The sequence below is a fragment of the Pogoniulus pusillus genome, chromosome 2 (assembly GCF_015220805.1).
Source record: "Pogoniulus pusillus isolate bPogPus1 chromosome 2, bPogPus1.pri, whole genome shotgun sequence".
Taxonomy (NCBI): Eukaryota; Metazoa; Chordata; class Aves; order Piciformes; family Lybiidae; genus Pogoniulus; species Pogoniulus pusillus.
The window spans coordinates 9,504,977-9,524,825 of NC_087265.1; the positions used below are offsets into that span (position 1 = coordinate 9,504,977).

Sequence of the window (19,849 nt, forward strand, 5' to 3'; positions counted from 1 at the left end):
AATTTATTTCAACAGTTCAAGTAAAAATTTTTAAGGTAATTCAAATGCTACTGTTAAAACAAACTTCCATCATTTATCAGAGATCAGTCCTACAAAATACAAGACATATAACAGTGTGTCCTTGAAGAAGCAGGAACATGTTAGCAAAGCTGATAATACTAACCCACATCTGCAAGTCCAAAGCCTTGGTGAAGCTTCCAACTGGTTAAAGGCGAACATATTCTCTACATGCCTCACAGGCAGCCTCCATTCTTAGCATCTCGGTGAGAAGAGGCAGCTAAAAAATCATGGAACTATACCAGATTCATCTGGTAACAGATGCTTAAGCACCTGTACATTCTATAACGTAAGATCCTTAATACATAAAATAAATGCAAAAATCACTTTCTTTAGAATTATGCATTCTTAGTTTTGCTCTTCCTTCTGCTGCTGAAGTTTATTTTCAGCAACACTTCTGCCAACCCATTCTTTTCTTCTAACTGACAGATGTCACTATGTCTTCTCTCTCACCACCCATCTACAGTTGAAATGGCACCATGTACTGTGCCTGACGTGGCAATTTGGGATGCAGTCTCATGAAGTGAGAAAAGCAGAACAACACTGGGTCACAACAGTAGAAGCAGGACAGATGGACTGAGGGAGAGTAAGAATATAAATACTCTGGGTTTGGGTTTTTTTTAGGTTAGGCATGTTTGCTTTTGAGTGTATGCATGTAGTAGAAATTGGCAGGAGGGTGTGGGATGAAAGTTGAAGAAAATAAAAGCACAAAACCAAATTTTCTTCCTGAGCAAGCAGCCTTCAGTTTCAAAAATAAATTTCTTCACTTATGAATAGTTTGGGTACAAGCCCCATCTTCATTTCCCCATGTGGGTTTGTGATTTCACAGAGCACTCAAAAATGTTTCCAGTTTTCTACCTAGCATATCTTTTTCTGTAGTTTAGTCTCCCAGAAATTAAACCATCAGATGTTCTCCCTGTTAGTGTTGTTTGCTTACCCTGATATTTCAGGGTAAAAGAGTAAAAAGAGGAAGGAAAGTTTACACAGAAAAAGCTAAAAAGGATTAGAAGAAAATCCATAGGAGAAAAGATCCTTACAAGTTGAAATCTTTATGGCTCAAACACTGATTATCAATAAAATAACACCACTGCAAGCAATGCATTTAAGACAAGAATCACAAATTAACCTGACTTTTTTTTAAAATAAGTACTTAGAGACTAATAATCTGAATTAATTTTAGGGCTAGGAATAGGACTTCCCTGACCTTCAGAAAATCAGGAACATTCCTGACTTTGAACAAAGAAAATCTATTCACATTTCTAAGTTGACTTACAGGCAAATAACTGGGTATACTAACAACTTCCATCTGGTTGCTGCACCAAAACAAAACACCCAAACCAGCATTCTCTCCCTCCCTACAAAAAAGAGCATTTTGAGATATCAGCATGTTGACTAAGAGATTAGGTGACTGGGGATATTATTACTATTATTATTTTTATGTTGCAAGAAGTAACTTACAGAGACTGAGAGCACCAGTCATCATCTACAGCATTCCTAAAACCAGTGAAACAAGTATGTGTGTGTCATGTTTTCACACCTCTGACACTCCCATGCAAACAAACAAACAAATCTCTAAGCTACTTCATTAAAATAAATCAATTTTTAAAATAGGATGCATGACCAATAAGCTTTACCATATTTCTAGTGTGAATACAAGTACACATTTTTTTGTCTCCCCTTCCTCACAACTACCCTGAGTCAAAGGCTACTATACGATATGCTCTAGCATGATTTTCTGTTTTACACTTGGCATTTGTCCTGTGGAAGGTATAAATATGGCAGCTATAGAGAAGCATGGCCTCATACATTTCAGATCACCTGGAAATCTTCCAAAAGTGTGAGCAAAATGTTCTCAGTTCTTACACTGTAATCCCATGTGTGCAACTTGGCTTCTGGTAATTCTCTCCCATTTCTTTAGGACATGGTGGCAGCAAAAGGTTGCAGACATTGCTATGAAATTACTTCCAAAATGTCATTTATTTTTAATTAGTAATAAAATTAGCTTCAGCTTATAATCAAAGCAACAAAACTACTTAGTGCTTCAAGAAGTTTATTATACAGAAATCAGATCCATTAGCTCATCTCTTGCATCAAGCTGATACTCCAAGCTCTAGTCTTACCCACTGCTATTAACCGCAAGTCAGCCTGTTACATCATATCTTGCAATCTGTCCAAGAGAAAAAACAAGTAACTCTCAACAGCATCTCTGTCCAACTCTTAGGGGAAAGTCAAAAAGTTCTTTGTATTCAGCAAGAAAGCTGCCATCATTGTGGATGCCCAGCTATCTTCCCTTGTCAGCTTGATGGTCAACACACTAAAAGTAGTCTTTGGCAATTGTACTAGATCCTAGACAGAGAACTGAAAATAAAGGACAAGCTTTAAGGAAAGATCTGAACATGTCTATGCACAAAATATTACAAATTACTGGAAAAGTATTTCAAAAATAGAAGGCAAACATCTGTGTAAGAAAATTAACCTGCTTGAATTTCTTGCCACTTGCTGAGGATAGTGGATAATCAAAACAAAAATAAATTCTCATTAAATTGGGTTTAAATAAATTGTTGCTACAGGATTCTACACTGAAACTTTCTGTAATGACAAATGCCAGTGGAATAATATAGAAGAGTCAACTTCAAACAAGAGGAAAAGTAGAAAGAGAAACATAGGAAATCAGTATGTGTATGTTATTAAGAAAGTGTATCTCAGAACATAGGGAGAAAAAACCCACAACTTAGCTGAACATTAAGTCTTTGGAAATATTTATTTCTTGTTGGTTTAGAACATCTTGAACCTGGGTCAAAGTATAACATTTCTTCCAATGGATTTGTTCTTGGCAAGCATTTTGAATACATTCCAACTTATGTGGCCAGACAAATGGCTGAAAATACAAGCTGCATCTCCAAAGCATAAAATTTAATGGCATTAAAATTTCAACATAGTCACCTGTTTGGAAGCAACAGTGCTGCTGTTTATTCCACTGCTCTAGTTTCTGCATTTAAGTCCTATTTATTATTGAAAAGGATAAAATTGCAATTTGCTTCATATCTAATTTGAAAATTAGCAGAACAGCAAAATCTTTTTAACCTATTTCCTGCATCACCTATATGTATCCTGTTATCAGCACTGGTGATTATCAACAGCTGATACCACTGAAGATTAGAAGAGCACTTTCCTTGAAATCAAAGTTATTCATGTTTCTTACCTCTATTTGAAAGTAACAACAATTTGTCACAGGGATCAACTTTGCATGGTATTTAAAGGCAATCTAGCCCATCCTAACTGATGAGTAACTGTAGTGTTACCGGAACAGCAACAGCATCAAAGCTACACAGCTCACTTTTTTTGTGAATTTATAACAACATCTTAACACAAACATGCATTCCCACTGTCATAGTGTTTAAATGGACATATGTGCTAGTTTGAAGCAGGCTAGAATGTTTTGGTGAGAGAAAGTAGATAATTGGCTATTAAAGGAAAACATGGTTGTGTCTCTTCTCTCGCAGTCCTGCTGAGAAGTCTGGGAAAAAGAAGAAAACATTAGATACCATTCTCCATTTTGTCTCTCACTCTGCTTTTGGCTTCACACTAAGTAACATCTCATTAACCTCGCTGCCACTAACCTTCCTTCTTAACCTCTTGGCTGCACCTCTATTCTTTCTCAGGATTTGGGGTAAGGTTGAGAGGGGCAGGGGGAGGTGCTGGGGTGGTTGAGAACCCCTCCTGGGGACTCAGGTTTCTGGGAGGGGAGTTGTGCTTCTGTATTACTTTTCCTTTGTATATTTCTGTATATAACTGTATATATTGTAAATAACAACCTTGTATATTGTGCTGCTGTAAATAAATAGCTTCGTTTATATTCCTGGAGCCCATCTGAGCAGCTGGGGCAAATTCAAAAGTGTGTGTGGGGCAGATAACATCCAAACCACCACAACATACCTGTAGTTCTGCACCTGTTCAAGAAATCATAGAAAACTTAGAGCTGGAAAGGACCTCTGGAGGTCATCTAGTCCAATGCTCCTGCCAACACACATTTGACTAGATTAGGTTGCACAGGTGGATTTTGAACATCTCCACAGTAGACTCCATAGCCTCCCTGAGCAATCTGCTCTAGTGCTCCAGCACCCTCAAAGTAAAGAAGTTTCTTCTTAAGTTCAAGTGAAATTTCCCGTGTTCTCAGTCTGTATCCTTGACCTATCAGTGGCCACAAGTGAAAAAAGTCCAGACCCATCATCACAACTCTAAGCCTTTAAATATATCTACAAAATTACAAGATGCCCTTTCAGTCTTCTCTTTTCCAGGATCACAGGATGTCAGGGGTTGGAAGAGACCCAAAGAGATTGTTGAGTTCACCCCCCCTGCCAGAGCAGAACCATACAATCTAGCTCAGGTCACAGAGGAAGGCATCTGGATGGGCCTTGAAAGTCTCCAGAGAAGGGGACTCCACAGCCTCTCTGGGGAGCCTGTTCCAGTGTTCTGTGACCCTTACAGTAAAGAAGTTTCCCCTTGTGTTGAGGTGGAACCTCTTGTGCTGCAACTTACATCCACTGCTTCTTGCCCTATCACAGGGAGCAAGTGAGAAGAGCCTGTTCCTCCCTCTCCTAACACCCAGCCCTCAGATATTTATAGACACTTATTAAATCATAGAATCACAGAATGGTCTAGGTTGGAAGGGACCTCGAGGATCAAAAAAGCCAAAGTCCTACTGGAGGCACCAGGCTCAAAGCCAAGAGCTGAACAGGTGAGTCCTCCTCATTCTTTCTGGCTTAGTGCCTTCAACAGGGAGGATAGAGGAGAATACTACCTGTGCTCCCACTCCCTTGACCAGTTGACCCAAGGCACTGAAGTGTATCTTGATAGCCTTCAATTTTCTTCTTCCAAGGTCATAATTGCCTATCTGGAAGGTTAACAATGGGTAGTAATCTGTGGGCTGTACAAGGGAGGGAAGCCTTCTTATCACATCTCTGGTCTGGGCCCCCAGTAGGCAGCAGACCTCCATTTGGAGTGGGTCAGGTCTGCATATTGGGTCTTCTGTTCTCTTCAAAAGGGAGTCTCCTCTAACAACAACGCTTCTCTTTTTGATATGAAATGTTTGTATGGTGGGCTTAGGTTTCCTTAAATTTGGGAATACCTCCAACCAGATGATTTGCCTTCCTCACTGGCCAGTTGTATCTGCAGGACATCGAACCTGTTCTGCAAGGGCACCTGGGGGACACTTAAAAACTGAAGCAACACTCCCACCACAATGGGTGAGAACTTGTTGCCAGAGCCCCACGTTGAAGGGGTAGGGGAAGTTTGGGGGGTGGGATGTGGACAAGGCAGGAATTTGTTTACTCCTTTGCCTATAGACTTGCCTCCACTCCCTCTTTTATTTTAGGTTACTGGCTGCAACCTGACAGGGGGTAGCTACAGGGGGTACTTGACCCTCAGTATCTCTTAATGGGTAATCCTGTCTCTCCATTGGGGCAGTCAGAGCCTGGCACCAGCTGTCTATCTCATCTTCTGCTTCCCATTTTCTTCTAAGCCTGTGAACTTCATCCTTTAATCTTCTAGCTGTGCTGCTTGTTTGAGTAGAAAATCTACCTTCTCACAGCGTATACAATTCCCTGGTATTGAGGAGAGACTCGGGCATGCACTGCAGCCAGTGATCTGCATCATAGCCTGCTTCATTTCATCCTCTGTGTTCCCACCTCCATCTAAGCTGGCACCAAGAGTTTGTCCAGGCTAAACAGCCCTAGGTCTCTCAGCCTCTACTCCTCTCAAGAGAGATGCTCCAGTCCCCTGATCATCTTTGTGGCCTTCTGTTGGACTCTATCCAGTAGGTCCCTCTCCCTCTTGAACTGGGGAGCCAGTTGTACTCAAAGTGCAGTCTCAGATTAGGGAGGGAGAAGAACCTCCCTTGACCTGCTGGCCACACTCTTAATACACTCCAGCATACTGCTGCCCTTCTTGGCCAAGAGGGCACATTGCTGGCTCATCGTGACCTTGTCCACTGGCACCCCCAGGTCCTTTTTCCCAGAGCTGCTTTCCAGCAAGTCAACCCTTAACTTGTACTGATATATGGGATAAATCCTCCCCACTGAGAACTCTACATTTGCCCTTTTTAACTGCATGAGATTCACCTATGTCTAACTCTCCACCCTGTCCAGATCTTGCTTAATTGCAGCACAGCCTGACACTGTCAGCCGCTCCTCTCAGTTCCGCATCTTCAGCAAACTTGTTCAGAGTACAATCTGTACCTTCGGTCAGGTTACTGACTAATATGCTAAATGAAACTGGACCCAAGAGTGACCCCTAAGGAACAACACTAGCCACAGGCCTCCAATTAGACTGCACCATTGATCACAACCCTCTGTTCTCAGTTATTCAGCCACTTCTCAAGCCATTTTACTGTTCATTCATCTAGTCCATATTGCCTAACATTACCTATGAGGGTGTAATGGGAGACAGTGTCAAAAACCTTGCCAAAGCCAAAGTACACATCTACTGCTCTCCCACCACCCACCTAGCTCGTCACACCATCAACAAAACTCAGGCAGAAATTGACAGTCACAAAAGACACAACTTTAAAACCAAGAGTACACTTTAAAGCAATGCTTTTCCTCCAGAAAAACAGAGGGCTAGTTTCTTTAGAGAAAGAGAGCCACTGAGCAACTATTAGAGAACACATTACACAGAAGTTTCAATACCTACACAGTACTGATCTATCCAGTCATAAGCAAACAGTAATAACATGAACCTTGACATAAAACCTCTGCACATGTTTCTCACAATGGTTCTAAACTTCACCATAACCTATGATAAATGTTGAACAACTTGGCCATGATCGTAATAGTATTTTCAAATGAGAACCAGTACCAGGCCAAGCACGAGCACATTCTAACCTGTAGCTTATTATATTATAACCACTGTGCTGCTGGGAGACACCAGCTTTCCAGAATAGCTCTGCTTTGGCTGTAGCCCTTACAACGCTAAACAGGGGTGGGGGAGTACAGAACAGGCAGCATAGACAGCATAAAGGGAGTGAAGCAGTAATAGCACTTTGTAGTTTTTCTCAAGTCTACTGATAGGCAGAGAGAGGTGGGAGGACACACAAACCTACCACAAACAATTTGGGAAATAATTTAAAAAGTCCTAGCAAGCAATAAAGGATTCTGAGTTTGAAATCTGAGTTGATGTTCTGCAAAGCACTAAAAGATGCAAAACCCCAGAAGCTCTCTTCATTGCTTATATCCTATTATTAACAACAATGTTCTTCTCTTTGGCCTCTCACTTCCAAATTTTCAGGTCCTCCTGATAATCTATAATCTACTAATACTTCAGATAGCTATTTCACCTGCTTGTTCTGGGCTACAGTGCAATAATGCTTTGGGCAATGAACTTTCTTTAATTCCTCAGTGCATTTTATAAATGATCCAAATTACCAGAAAGGTTTCATTTCCAAAGCATGGACAATACTTTGACAGTACCGTCAACCCTTTCATTCAGGGTTTGGTAGCAAAGCAGCTTAACTGAAAGCAAACCTTATTGCTCCCACAGTGCAGTTCCAAGGTAAATGCAAATGTTAACATTCTGGTAAATTTAATTATTTACAATATTGAGTGCTTGAGTGGTCACGAATTTCCTCTTCCTTCTCAAAGGTTCTAGTTAGAATTTATACAAGAAAGTTATCCCTAAATACACCAGAGAATGAAGTCTGAAGTCTGCCTTTAATAGACATAAAATCACACACTCTCAAAACCTCTATTTACATTAGAATTACCACAGCAGAAGAGGAGTGTGACTGCAAAACAGAACCTGTCACCACATCATAGGTTGTATTTCAGGACTGTGGGTGTCAGTGCTGGAAGGACAGCGCTGCAGATCGTATCTAGCTTGGTCTTAACAACTGAATACCAACAGCTCAAGAACATTACTTGCATTCCCAGAATATTTTCATTAAAAAGGCATTCAGTTTGTGATTTCCCAGAGTACTCTATATAAACCAAAGTGTTATTAACAGGGTTATCAATTCACTTAAAAAGCATGTCTCATTCAGAGCACACTCATGCATACCACAGATACCCATCACAAAAAGTGCCAAGGAAATAAGCTCATAAATCAATTACCTGCAGTTATTCTCTCAAGTAACATAGCACAGTCTGTGATCTGAATGGTCAAACAGAGACACAAAGAACCCCAGCCTTTCCTTTGCACGTATTGGCTATAAAGTGGCACACAATTGCTGATTTACTAAGACAGAACACACTTCAAAACAGAGTTCAGTTTGCTTGTATAAGCTGTAACTATATCAGAAAAGGTTTCCTGAATTCCTGCAGCATGTTAACATTCAAAGGCTGCCCAGATCACGTATGACCCATTTCACAGGCATTTGTCGCAGGATCACAGGATATTAGGGGTTGGAAGGGACCCAAGGAGATCATCGAGTCCAACACCCCTGCCAGAGCAGGGCAATACTATCTAACACAGATCACAGAGAAACACATCCAGACGGGCCTTGAAATTCTCCAGAGAAGACTCCACAACCTCTCTGGGGAGCCTGTTCCAGTGTTCTGTGACCCTTACAGTAAAGAAGTTTCCCCTTGTATTGAGGCGGAACCTCTTTTGCTGCAATTTACACCCATATATTTATCCATCATAACAAAATGCAAATACTTTAAAGAGAAGATTAGCAACTTAATTTTCTGATTTTATTTTTTCACCATCTCTTCTGATTTCATGTCTTTCCTTACTGTGCTAGTAGGGGCCTTCTGCGTCAGCTACTAATTACAGAAAGCTTGCAGCAATTTCATCATCAGCTTGACTGAAATTCCAATGGGAAACAGAAGCTAGAAGGGACAAAATTGGATGACTGAAAGAGCCTGTTTTCATTTGAAAACAGACTAGAAAAATCAAAGAAGCAGAAATTTTATATTCATACTCTTTAGATGTTAAGACATTCCAGAAAAATAGTATCAGTATAGAAATAAAGCTCAGGTCTTCCTTTTAATTTTGAAGAATAATTTGCAAATGTCATTAACATTACACTGATGCAGCAATTGATGCAACTGTTGATCGACAAGCTGAGAAGAAAGTTGTAGCGAAAGAAGTTAGTAAGAAAGGGAAGAAACAGCTTGAAAATTTAAGAGAGAATAATTAAAAAAATTTCTGTAAACAAGGCTAAATATTAAGCTGGTTAAGAAACTGAAAGGTGAGGCAAGGAGAAGAAAGACAAATGCTCTGAGCGAGGAGATGAAGTAACGAAACATCTCAAAGCAAGTCCAGAGAGAGAGTAAACAAAGCAAAAAGCAGATGAAAAGGTCACTAGAAAGAACAGCCTGACAGACAAGGATGAAACTGAATGGCTGAATACACTGGGTCACACAAGACCAAGGAAAACATCAGCAAATCTTAAATAATACTAAATCAATATAATGAGTGGTATGCCATCAGACACAAAGTGTAACTGGTAATCCATAACTAATAAGTTTCCATATACAAATAGGACTAACTAAGGAAAGAGGTCACTCGTCAAAAGTGTTATCAGTATTTCCTCATACAGTTAAGCTGCTAAAGCTTTCACCTTGACCTAGAACAGTGATCTGACCTTTCAATTTCTAGACACTCCTTAAATAAATAAACCAAGATAATGAGAAACTACTTCATAACTACTATTCCTCAATATTGCTGTTAGCCTTGCCAATATATTAACTAAAAAAAAAAAAGAAATTCTCATTGGGTCAGATCTTCCTAACACTTGCACTGATTTACTTCAAAAGTATCTGGCCCTTAGTGTGTAAATAAGATCTGTACCATTACAGGAATATACATTCAGAAGTATGATCATTTCTTCAGGTCTCAGTAGTCAGCAAGGGCAAAATGTAACAAGATCTTTGCATAAGACACTACGAGTCTACATTAAGGCTACTGCACAGGCACTTAGAGGATACTGGAGACAAGAATCGTAAATAAAATCTCAGGCACTGGAAGGAAGTATTCAACACTTCTGTGAAGGAACATGAAAATACATGGTATAAATGACATATTAAACATTTACAGCTGAGAGCAGCTGAGGGTAACATTCATTACTTAAATTGGTGAAAATGATCTCCTCACATATGGCCAGAGACAATTCAGAGTTATTTTAAACTTACGTTTTTTGAAACTGTAAGTAACACTTTCAAATGTTCCAAATCAGCCACCCTGTTCAACACATTCTATACACAGTCACGCAGGCAGATACTCTCAAACACTGTACACCAATATATCTCACCACAGGTGACAAGAGACAAAACTAACCATCTTTTATAGACTTCAACAATTTCCATCAGTTTTTCTGTTTTTATTTTGAGAATAAATTCCCCTCAACAGTCTGACAACACAGAATTAATGTTTATTGATACTGAGTTTAGACTACCAGTCACATATGCCTACATTAAATAGTGCACAAGTGTCGAGGAGACTGTTCAACCAAAAAAGACAGCCAAAAAAGAATATGTTTTCAACCCACCCTTGTCCACAGTTCTAGTTCAGCAAGTACCTAGTAAGAGAAGCTTTCTACGCAAGAAGGCAGCTGCCTGCTCTGTTTCTCTTACTAACACAACACTGTCTTCCAGACTATGTACTACTTTCAAAGTTTATATCCATTCGCTGTATCAGGCTTTCAATTCTACTTGCTAACAACCCCCCCCTGCTTTCTGAAGGTTAGTAAACATACTTCATCACAAGCAGCAAAGCTTTCGTATCTCATACTGGGAATCATCCATAATGCTATGTTCTAGCAGGTGGCTGCGTAGTGAGTGTCAAGCAAAGAAACACTTCCTTGCATAACATCCTTTCTGCATCTTTATATAAGCACCTACCAAGAGGCACATACTGCTAGAGAACAGAATGATTTTGGTGCCTATCAGATTTTTCAGATTTCTTTACCAAGTATGATTTAAATATCTCATCTGTTCTCTCTTCCCCTCTGCTTATATGCCATCTAAACTTCAAATTTCAACAACAACAACAACAACAACAAACCCAAAAAATCCCAACACCCAACTCACCAAATACTTCTTCTATAGATGCAATAAGTTTTATGAGTTTGGCTGAGGCACAAGGTTCCAATCTGTCAGGGTCCAACACCTGTGAACTCAAATAGATCTCTGCTTCAGTTTGCAGGGGAGTCAATGCTAAGCACTGAGAAGTGAACCCCAAATTATCATGTCATTATCTTCAGCAATAAACTGAAGCAATTTGAGGATGATAAAACAGAGAAAGCTTCTATCAGCTTGACCAAAAGAAAAGATACTACCAAAACTGTACCTGTGTCATTAAACAAAGGCTCTTTCCAGCAGACACAATCAATGCTTTCAGTGGGTTTGTAACCTGCACAGTATTAAGTGCACTGACTGCAATAGTGCCTTATGATTTATGCCTGCAAGCCAGAGGTCACTGAAATTGAGAAGCTATGGCTTGTTAGGCTCTAACACAGGTAGAGATTCACTTGCAATTGTTGCCCCTGTTAACGATAGAGCAACTGACTGTATGTGTACCCAAAATAAACATTTTTGCATCTAGTTCTCAGCCTAGGTAAAGAATCCAAAATGCCCATTACTATGGACACCATCAGTCTGCAGTGCGACAGATAAATCTGGAATGGCAACTCTGGCTTCTATTCCCAGTACTGGGATCACAACTTCACATGTTAGACTTAAAAGTTATACAACAGCCTTCCAAAAGGCCCCTCCCAACTCTACAGGGAGGAAATGCAAAAAATTGCCCTCAGCTAGAAAGTTTGGAGGTGGGAGTGGGGCAGTTTGTCCTTCCTTCATTTCATGAACTTTTAAGTAACTTGATGCTACCACTGACTAGAATATATCATCTGCATTTTCCTATCACATCTCCATGATCCTTCATCATGTCTTTCCTGTACGTGGTCCTCACAGAGAAAACTGTTCAGTGTTGGAACATTTTGCCCTTACATTTCACCTTCCCACAGCAGTAAGGTGCCACAAAAATGATGGGGAAGCATGTAAAGGCAAATATTACAAATAACATGAGCAGAAACATTTGTCCCCATTGCCTTGAAGTCACCTTCTACCAATTTCCTTAAAGTATCCATCTGTATCTAATGCCCCATAAATTTTATAATACTAAATGCACTGTGCCTCCAGGTCCCTTCCAATCCAAACCATTCAATGAATTTACAAACACAACAATCTTGATATTTTGCAATTACCTTGACATTTTGCAAGTAAAAAATGAAACCTCACTTTTCAAAAACTGTTTTTTTCCTTCCCTGCATGGTAATGAAGAACTAGGTAATTCTCCCTATTTCAGCTGGCATAGTTTTTTGAGGAGACAGGGAGAAATGTTACATGGTTTGTTTTTTTAACACTTTCACTCAAAACACAGGACAAAATCTGATATACCACTAGTCTCTGAAAGAATTAAGTGTAATTCTCATTATTTATCTCTTAAGTATTATCATGTACTATGTGTAAAACCTCATAAAACCATATTTCTTTCTCTATTGAAGGCCAACCATCTCCATGCCAGCTTTCAATATTCGAACAGGGACGCTTCTATCATGCTGGAGTAAGTTTAGCAGGGTAAAAAGCATGAAGTATATTTTTGACAAGCATGCACAACTTGAGGAAATTTGCACATGTGTATACTGAGATTTCACAGACTCACAGAATTAACCAAGTTGGAAAAGTCCTCTGAAATTATCGAGTCCAACCTATCACCTAATACCTTCTAATTAACTAAACCATGACACTAGGGGCCTCATGGAGTCTTCTTTTAAACACCTCCAGGTATGGTGACTCCATGGGCAGCCCATTCCACTGGCCAATCACTCCTGTGAAGAACTTCTTCTTAACATCCAGTCTAAACTTGCCCTGGCACAGTTTGAGACTGTGTCCTCTTGTTCTGTCACTGATTGCCTGGAAAAGAGATTGACAGCCCCCCCCCCCCCCCCCCCCCCAGGTACAACCCCCCTTCAGGTAGTTGTAGAGACCAGTAAGGTGTCCCCTGAGCCTCCTCTTCTCCAGGCTGAGCAAACTCCCAAACATACAGGATTTTTTGTAAAATGTGCTTTAGAGATACAGAAGAAAACCACCTTTAAGTCTGCATGATAATGAAAAAATAACCAACAGGTTGCCATTTTCCTCCACTTTAGTCTACATTTCAGTCTTCTTTGGAGACAGGGAGAAGGAAGGAGGAGTTTGAAGGACAAAGTACAGCAAAGATCTAACATTAGCAGTAGGTGAAAGATAAATGTCTTAAAAGTCTCATGAGCAAAACTGAAGTGACATTGCAAACACTGCAAGTAAATAAACACCAGGGAGATTTAAAAAGCAAACCAGAATGCCTTAGAAAAGTGTCAGAGAAACCACCACCAAAAAAACTTCCCACACTACAGTCAAATCCAAGAATCTTGTTTTCAGAGAAAAAGAGCTGATAGTTTTTCCCTTTAAAAAGAGAAAGGTGCCAAGACATCCCACAATTTTTCTTCAAGGAGCTTGTCAAGATTAATTTTTAAACTTAGCTTTGTATAACTACTATAAAAAATCATCCACTGAGTTAAATTTATTTTAAATAAAAATATATTCACTAACATGAATATGCCTCCTCCTCCACTCATTTTTTAATTTATTTCAACACAGCAAGAAAATTTCAGATCAGGTCTGGAAAGAATATCAAATTAAACATCTGTTGTATGATTTTTCAAGAAAAGCAATTAAATGTGACTGGTTAAACCTAAACCAAACTCAAAGCAAAATTAAGGCAAGGAAAAAAAGCAGCAATCCCTTTGTTTCAATGGATCACATAACTTTATGTGCCAAATAGAATAAAAACAGAATTAAAAGAAATTAAAGGAATAATAAAATTTGTAAGAAGATACCATGTTCATCTCCACCTGACCTAAGATTTCAGTTTAAACAAGAGGGAGAAATTAGCTCATCCAACTATGTTAAAGGCAAAACAGTTAAGAGGTTTTAAGTCAATATCTCAGATGCAAGGACATGGCACAAAATTCAAACAACACATACATATGGAAAACAAATGTTAATAAAATGTGATTAAAAACCCAAAACCCAACCAAAAAACCCCACAAAAATAAAAACCTGAACAAAACCAAACACTCCCAGCCCTGATCATATTTTTCCAAAATTAAAATTCTTACACATATTTTTCTGTCTGGGAAGTTAAATTCTAGGTCCTGAAACATATCAACTTGTACCATACAGCATAGCCTGCAGAAAAACAAAAGTGAAAAAGAACTAAAAAGAAATCACCACAACTACTGTTATCTAGTCAAGTGGTTGGATTTTAGTGGACTACACAAGTGAACACATCAATGGTACAGACAAGATTTTCAGTTAGATCTACTCTTTTAGACCACTATTTGTGTTACAGTAAATACTATGTATGGATGTGGAGACTTCAGCTTGTCAAACAACAGTATCAAGGACACAGTTATGTCTGTGCTCAGCAGCCAAACTGTGCACAAACAAATTATAAGAATGAGCTGTTTGACTGAAAACACAAAGAAACAAACCACAGAAAGCAGTGCTAATGAGACTGGCAGTCTCATCTCTTCCCCAACCCCTCCCGTAGACATCACAGGAAAGTAGTTTTCAGAAGGCATTTGAGGAGAACAGTGAAGTAATTTTTCCAAGACCGAATGGAGAATTCTCACCTGTTAAAGAAGAACATGGGAGAAAGCAAAGAGGCACTTTTTACAGTCTGTATCTGATAGCAAAGTCGTGTGGGTAGTGCATGGGCGAGGTGAAGGTAGGAAACAAGTCCTCAGTGCTGAGTAGGATGACAGATTGTGTAAGACAAGAAGATCGTGTTTCAGTGAGGACTGGAAGAAGGGTGGGTAAGGGGAACACAGTCAAACCAGTAGGTGCAGGGAAATAAAGAATTCAGCTGTCAGCACAAGGCTTCACTTGTGAAAGCCAGAGACAAATTTTGCTACATGAAAACGAGTTTGGAAAGGGGGGAGGGGTGTTTGCCTGTTAAAACAATTAGGTTATTTTATAGGATGAAAATGGCCATACCTCATAGAAAGTATGTCCAGACATTGCACAACTTGGGCTTTCCCCCCCCCACACCTTTTCAATATCCTCCTATTTGGAATTTGGAGGGCTAGAAAAGACTTTAAATGGAAATTAAAATGGTTTCAGAAACATGAAGCTTGATTTATTAACTTAATGGAGTCTTACTGTGCAATATAGGAATTGCATACAAGAATATGTCAATGCAAAAAAATCCAAGCCATTTACAGTTTTTATTATTAAATAAAAACAGCTATGTTACTATTCACATTTAATCACCACAGCTATTAAGAAATAAGAGCAAATTCTGAATCTCTGCCAACACCAACATTTTCCTGTACTACAAAAGTGTGCCTTAAATGGAAGTAACACGCAGAGGAAAAATAAGGAGGTTTATGCCAGTCATGCCAGATGACTGTCAATAAAAAACACTCAGAATATGTTAGTAAATTCTGGAATATTTTTTCTTCTAAGTTTCAAAGAACAGATGTCTCAGAGGTGTAACTACAGAAATTGTTTGGGGTTTTTTTGTTGTTGGTTGGGGTTCTTTTTTTTCATTTATAAGAACTTTTAAAGCACAGTAGGTCGTTCTCCTGAATTTTAATGTGTCAAACAGGTTACATTCCAGAGAAATCCTTTCTGTTATGCAAAGTACTGTCCTTGAAAGTTTTTCTTATATATACTCTTTAGCCCACAATATTAGAACTTCTTATAAATAATTGAGACATGCTCTAAAAAAAAAAACCAAAACCTTCATTTGTGGCAACTGTCAACAGCACAGCAAACCCCAAGAATTTTAAAGAAATCTCAACAAAGATGCAAAGAGGTGTCTAAGAGATATATGAAGACGCCCAAATACACAACTCCCACTGCACTAATGAGGCACTCCTGAGTCCTCCCGTAGGTGTCTGAACACCTTCTACAAATCAGACTCTAAGGATATGTCTGAGCGTACTTTGCACCTGTAGTCCTCATCAATGTCAACTTGGTATTGTGGGCTTTTGGCACCTCTCAGAGAGCCTACACATTTAAATCACTTCTGATTATCTCCATCTGTGCACATTTTTTCTTGTATGAAAGTATCTCATCTCTGTTTATAGTTTTAAACCATGAGCCTGGACCTTGGGCTCACACATGGAACCAGGAATACTAACAACAATTTGTAAAAGAGTAGGAGTGAGGTCTGAATTCTTCAACACCAGCTTTCCCCAACATCCTTCTTAAGGTGCTAGAGGGTAAAAAAATACTAAAAAATGAAAACTTCTTTAGAATTTCTTATATTATGCTTGCTACACTTGGAAAGTCAAATCACAGTTCTAAATGAAAAATTCATAAGAGAACTTGAGATTTTTTAGAACTGTTACTTAAAGCTATCTTTTCAACTACTTCTCATGGTTTGCATAGACATGGAAAAACTGAAGGGACCCATATTTTAAGCTTTACATATTCCCAGTTATCCTCAAAATAAGAAACAGCTCACTGCTCTGTTTTTTATATTGTATCAGTTTTCTACATGAATTTAGTATTTTAATAGTCATATTCTACACACTGTATGTTATGAACACAAATACATTCATTATATATATAAAGTACATATGTGAATACAAATGAATGCAAAAATCATTCTAATACAGATAAACATCACAAATGAATGTAGAAGAATCTGAGGAGAAAGGAAATCCCTATGTGATGAAAATCACATGAAATCACTTTCCAACACTCGTCTTTTGAGAGTGGTCAAAAGGTCTTTTAATTTTGGTATTCAAGAAAACTCAATCAGCTCAAGGACTCTCTATTCCCATGAAAAGTGTATATATTTAGTAAATACTTCCTTGGCATCATCTTCAGAGCATTCATATTAACAGATGGAATAAAAATGTGTCTCACAGGCAGGACAGACTGACCTTCTAGGGCAGGACTCATTTAACCCACGAGCAGATGGGACAACATACTTTACTGCAAATTTCTATCACCAGTTCAGTAAAAGATTGTATGAGTCAGTCACTCAAATCTGAAGACCTAACAATCTTATAACCTCAGAAAGGCCTTGCAGACTTAATGAATTCAGTAAAATACATACATTACAGCCAGTGCTTCTCCACAAAAATGCTAGTAAGTCACCCCTAAAGCAGAATTTGCTGCTACTTCTACAGTCAATATTGTCGAGAAATGTGTCCTACTCAAAAACAGGACAAGATTGATAAAGCTCCTGCAGGCCCTGCACAGGCAAGGGCTGCTGTTATGTTGTCATGAAGCTCATTAGCTTTGCAAAGGCGATGCTGCACAGCGACAGCCCCAAGGGATCTGACATGAGTTGCAGTCAAGGTAAGAAGAGAAAGAGTGGAAAAACTTAAAACACCCATACGTTTTACCCTTTGCTAACTGAAGCAGATCTAGTTAACAGTAGAAGCAGGTGAACAAGTTATAACTGAAAGGGTTGTCAAGCATTAGAAAAATCTGCCCAGGAAGTGGTTGAATCACTACTCCTAGAGGAATTTAAAAGGTGTGGCACTGAGGGACATTGTTAGTGGTGACCTAGAAATGCTGGGTTAATGATTGGACTTGATGGTCTTGAGGGTCTTTTCCAGATTAAGTGATTCCATTCTTTTCCTAGCAAGTTCTTTCCCAAGTCTAATTCTGAGGGTTGGATGCATGTTAAGACTGACCCTCCAGAAAAACTGTACCAAGATTAGCTTTCTTCAGAGATGCCAGAATTTTTTAAGTGAAGAGATGGCTTGCTCACTTGCACATTAGGTGAGAAGCTATTTTCACTTTGAAGAAGTTGCAAGAGCTGCCAATTACTTCTGTGTGCTCGGAGTATAAGTAGTCTGTAAGTAATAACAGAATCATTTTGGTTGGAAAGAACTAAGCACCACATCTACCTGTCTTTTAAAAAAATCACCAAATACTATCATCTCTTACCATCATCAGTCCTGATAAACAGGGCAGCTGCAGACTTAAAGGTCAGTGTGATGAGTCAGAGCTCACGGGTCCTTTCTGCTGCACTCCAACCAACACATATTGTGACCACACTAGGCCAGTCTTACTTGTCTGGTTTACTAAATAAGCAGTCTGGCTACCTATAACTCACTAATATGAAAGCAATCCTCAACAACTTTGGTGCATTCTATCAAAGGATTTAAATAAAACTAGAAAACCACCCAGAAGTGCAAAACATTGTTTGAAGATACACAGTTTTATTGCTGGATTATTTACAAAGAATCGTGTCTATGCAGAGTGGATTTCTGTAGCATTCCTTCACCACCACAATTTCTACCAAGCATCAGGTGCAAGTAAGTGTACTTCAGCCACAAATCTTGGCTGCACTTAGACAAGTAAATGACATAAGTCTTCTTAAATTGCTTTGAAAAGAACTGTATCCCCAGTATAAAAGAATGGATGTTATTCAACAGGTTTCCATAATTCCAGTATTTTATCAATGACATTTTATGCAAGTTATTACAAAACCATTGTGTTGCCCAGGCAGTTCCAGAGTACATTGCACAGTATGCTGAACAAATGTGTGAAAAGCATCTACTTTCATCCTAAGCAACTAAAGACAAGTTTTGTCAATTCTTATATATTTAAGCTTACATGTACTGTACTCTGTTGTTGCCTTATTTCAGATCCCTTTCTAAATACCAATCTTCTCACTGACTTTTTTCAATACTATCTTCTTTCAGGTACCTTCACCCTCAGAGAAGGATTCTGATTTCTGTGTTGCCTGGCTTCAAAATCCTGCTTTAAAATGTCTCTTTCCAAGTATCCATGTAACTCTGTGCTCTTCAAGGAATACACTGGATATGACTAGAACCTCACTAGCAGCTCTTAAGACAGCCAGACGTCTCCCTAGTGTAATGAATGCGCTTAATCCCATACATCCACACATAAATTGAAAACCATTCCCACAAACAGCCTCCTTTTGATGCCTCATAATCAGAGCTGTGATTAAAAAAAATAATTATCCAAAGAAGTTGAGTGTCTAGGCAGTACAACCTCTTTCTACGTGAACAACGCCAGTGTATCTAAACCACATACATACACAAAGAACAGAGAGCTGAAGCTCTACGTGATTTATGCAATACTCAGATTGGCTGCATACACATAAGTGCCAAATCTCTACAGCTTCAGCTTTTTCAGACTTAGAAAAATTATGCAAATTAATTAAGTTCTGCAGATATTTTATATTAATTATTTCTATATTGCGGGAGGGAATAAAACCCACAAGTGATATACAGAAACTGGAGAAGAAAGATGGGAAGAGGAAGATAAGTAGGCATGGACAGTTGTAAAGGCAGTTCTCAAGGATCAAAGGAGGCAGAGAAAGCCTCAGTGAGAGAGAATGCTCCATCTACCCCAACAACTGTTTGATGAGCAGCAGCTGATCAGTTTCTTCCCTGAAAGCACCACAAATAACCCTCTAGAGCTGGTGTGGAAGGCAACAGGAAATGGGGGGAGAGGAAAGAAAAGAAAGAGAAGACAAAAGGATAAAACCCACAGCTCTGAAGAACTGCAAAATTTGTCTTAGCTTGTGTGGGAGAACCCTGGGGAGTTAGTTGCTCTTTTTCACTCTTAACACTGCCCACAGAACTGCAGCCTCTTCTGCTTTCAGGAGACAAGAGCATGATTGTAACTGTGTGTGCAGGAATGTCACGCAAGGATTGACATCGCCCATATGAATGTGACATCCTCCTACTTCCCTCCCTTTCACTTCAGTCCCCATTACCAATGAAATGAAGACCCAGCCAAACGATCATGGG

General features: G+C 39.1%; 1 protein-coding gene across 5 annotated transcripts in view; it reads right to left on the reverse strand.

Moving 5' to 3' along the window:
• The window catches only part of MGAT5 (alpha-1,6-mannosylglycoprotein 6-beta-N-acetylglucosaminyltransferase), a 141,726-nt gene that overhangs the window by 94,638 nt on the left and 27,239 nt on the right, over window positions 1-19,849 (reverse strand). The window contains exon 1 of one of the 5 annotated variants that reach the window (XM_064156046.1): window positions 11,085-11,102. The exons of the other annotated variants lie outside the window; for them this stretch is intronic. The gene's annotated coding sequence lies outside the window, so the exon portion shown is untranslated. Of the gene's footprint in view, window positions 1-11,084; window positions 11,103-19,849 lie in introns of those variants that run through there. 5 annotated transcript variants of the gene reach the window in all.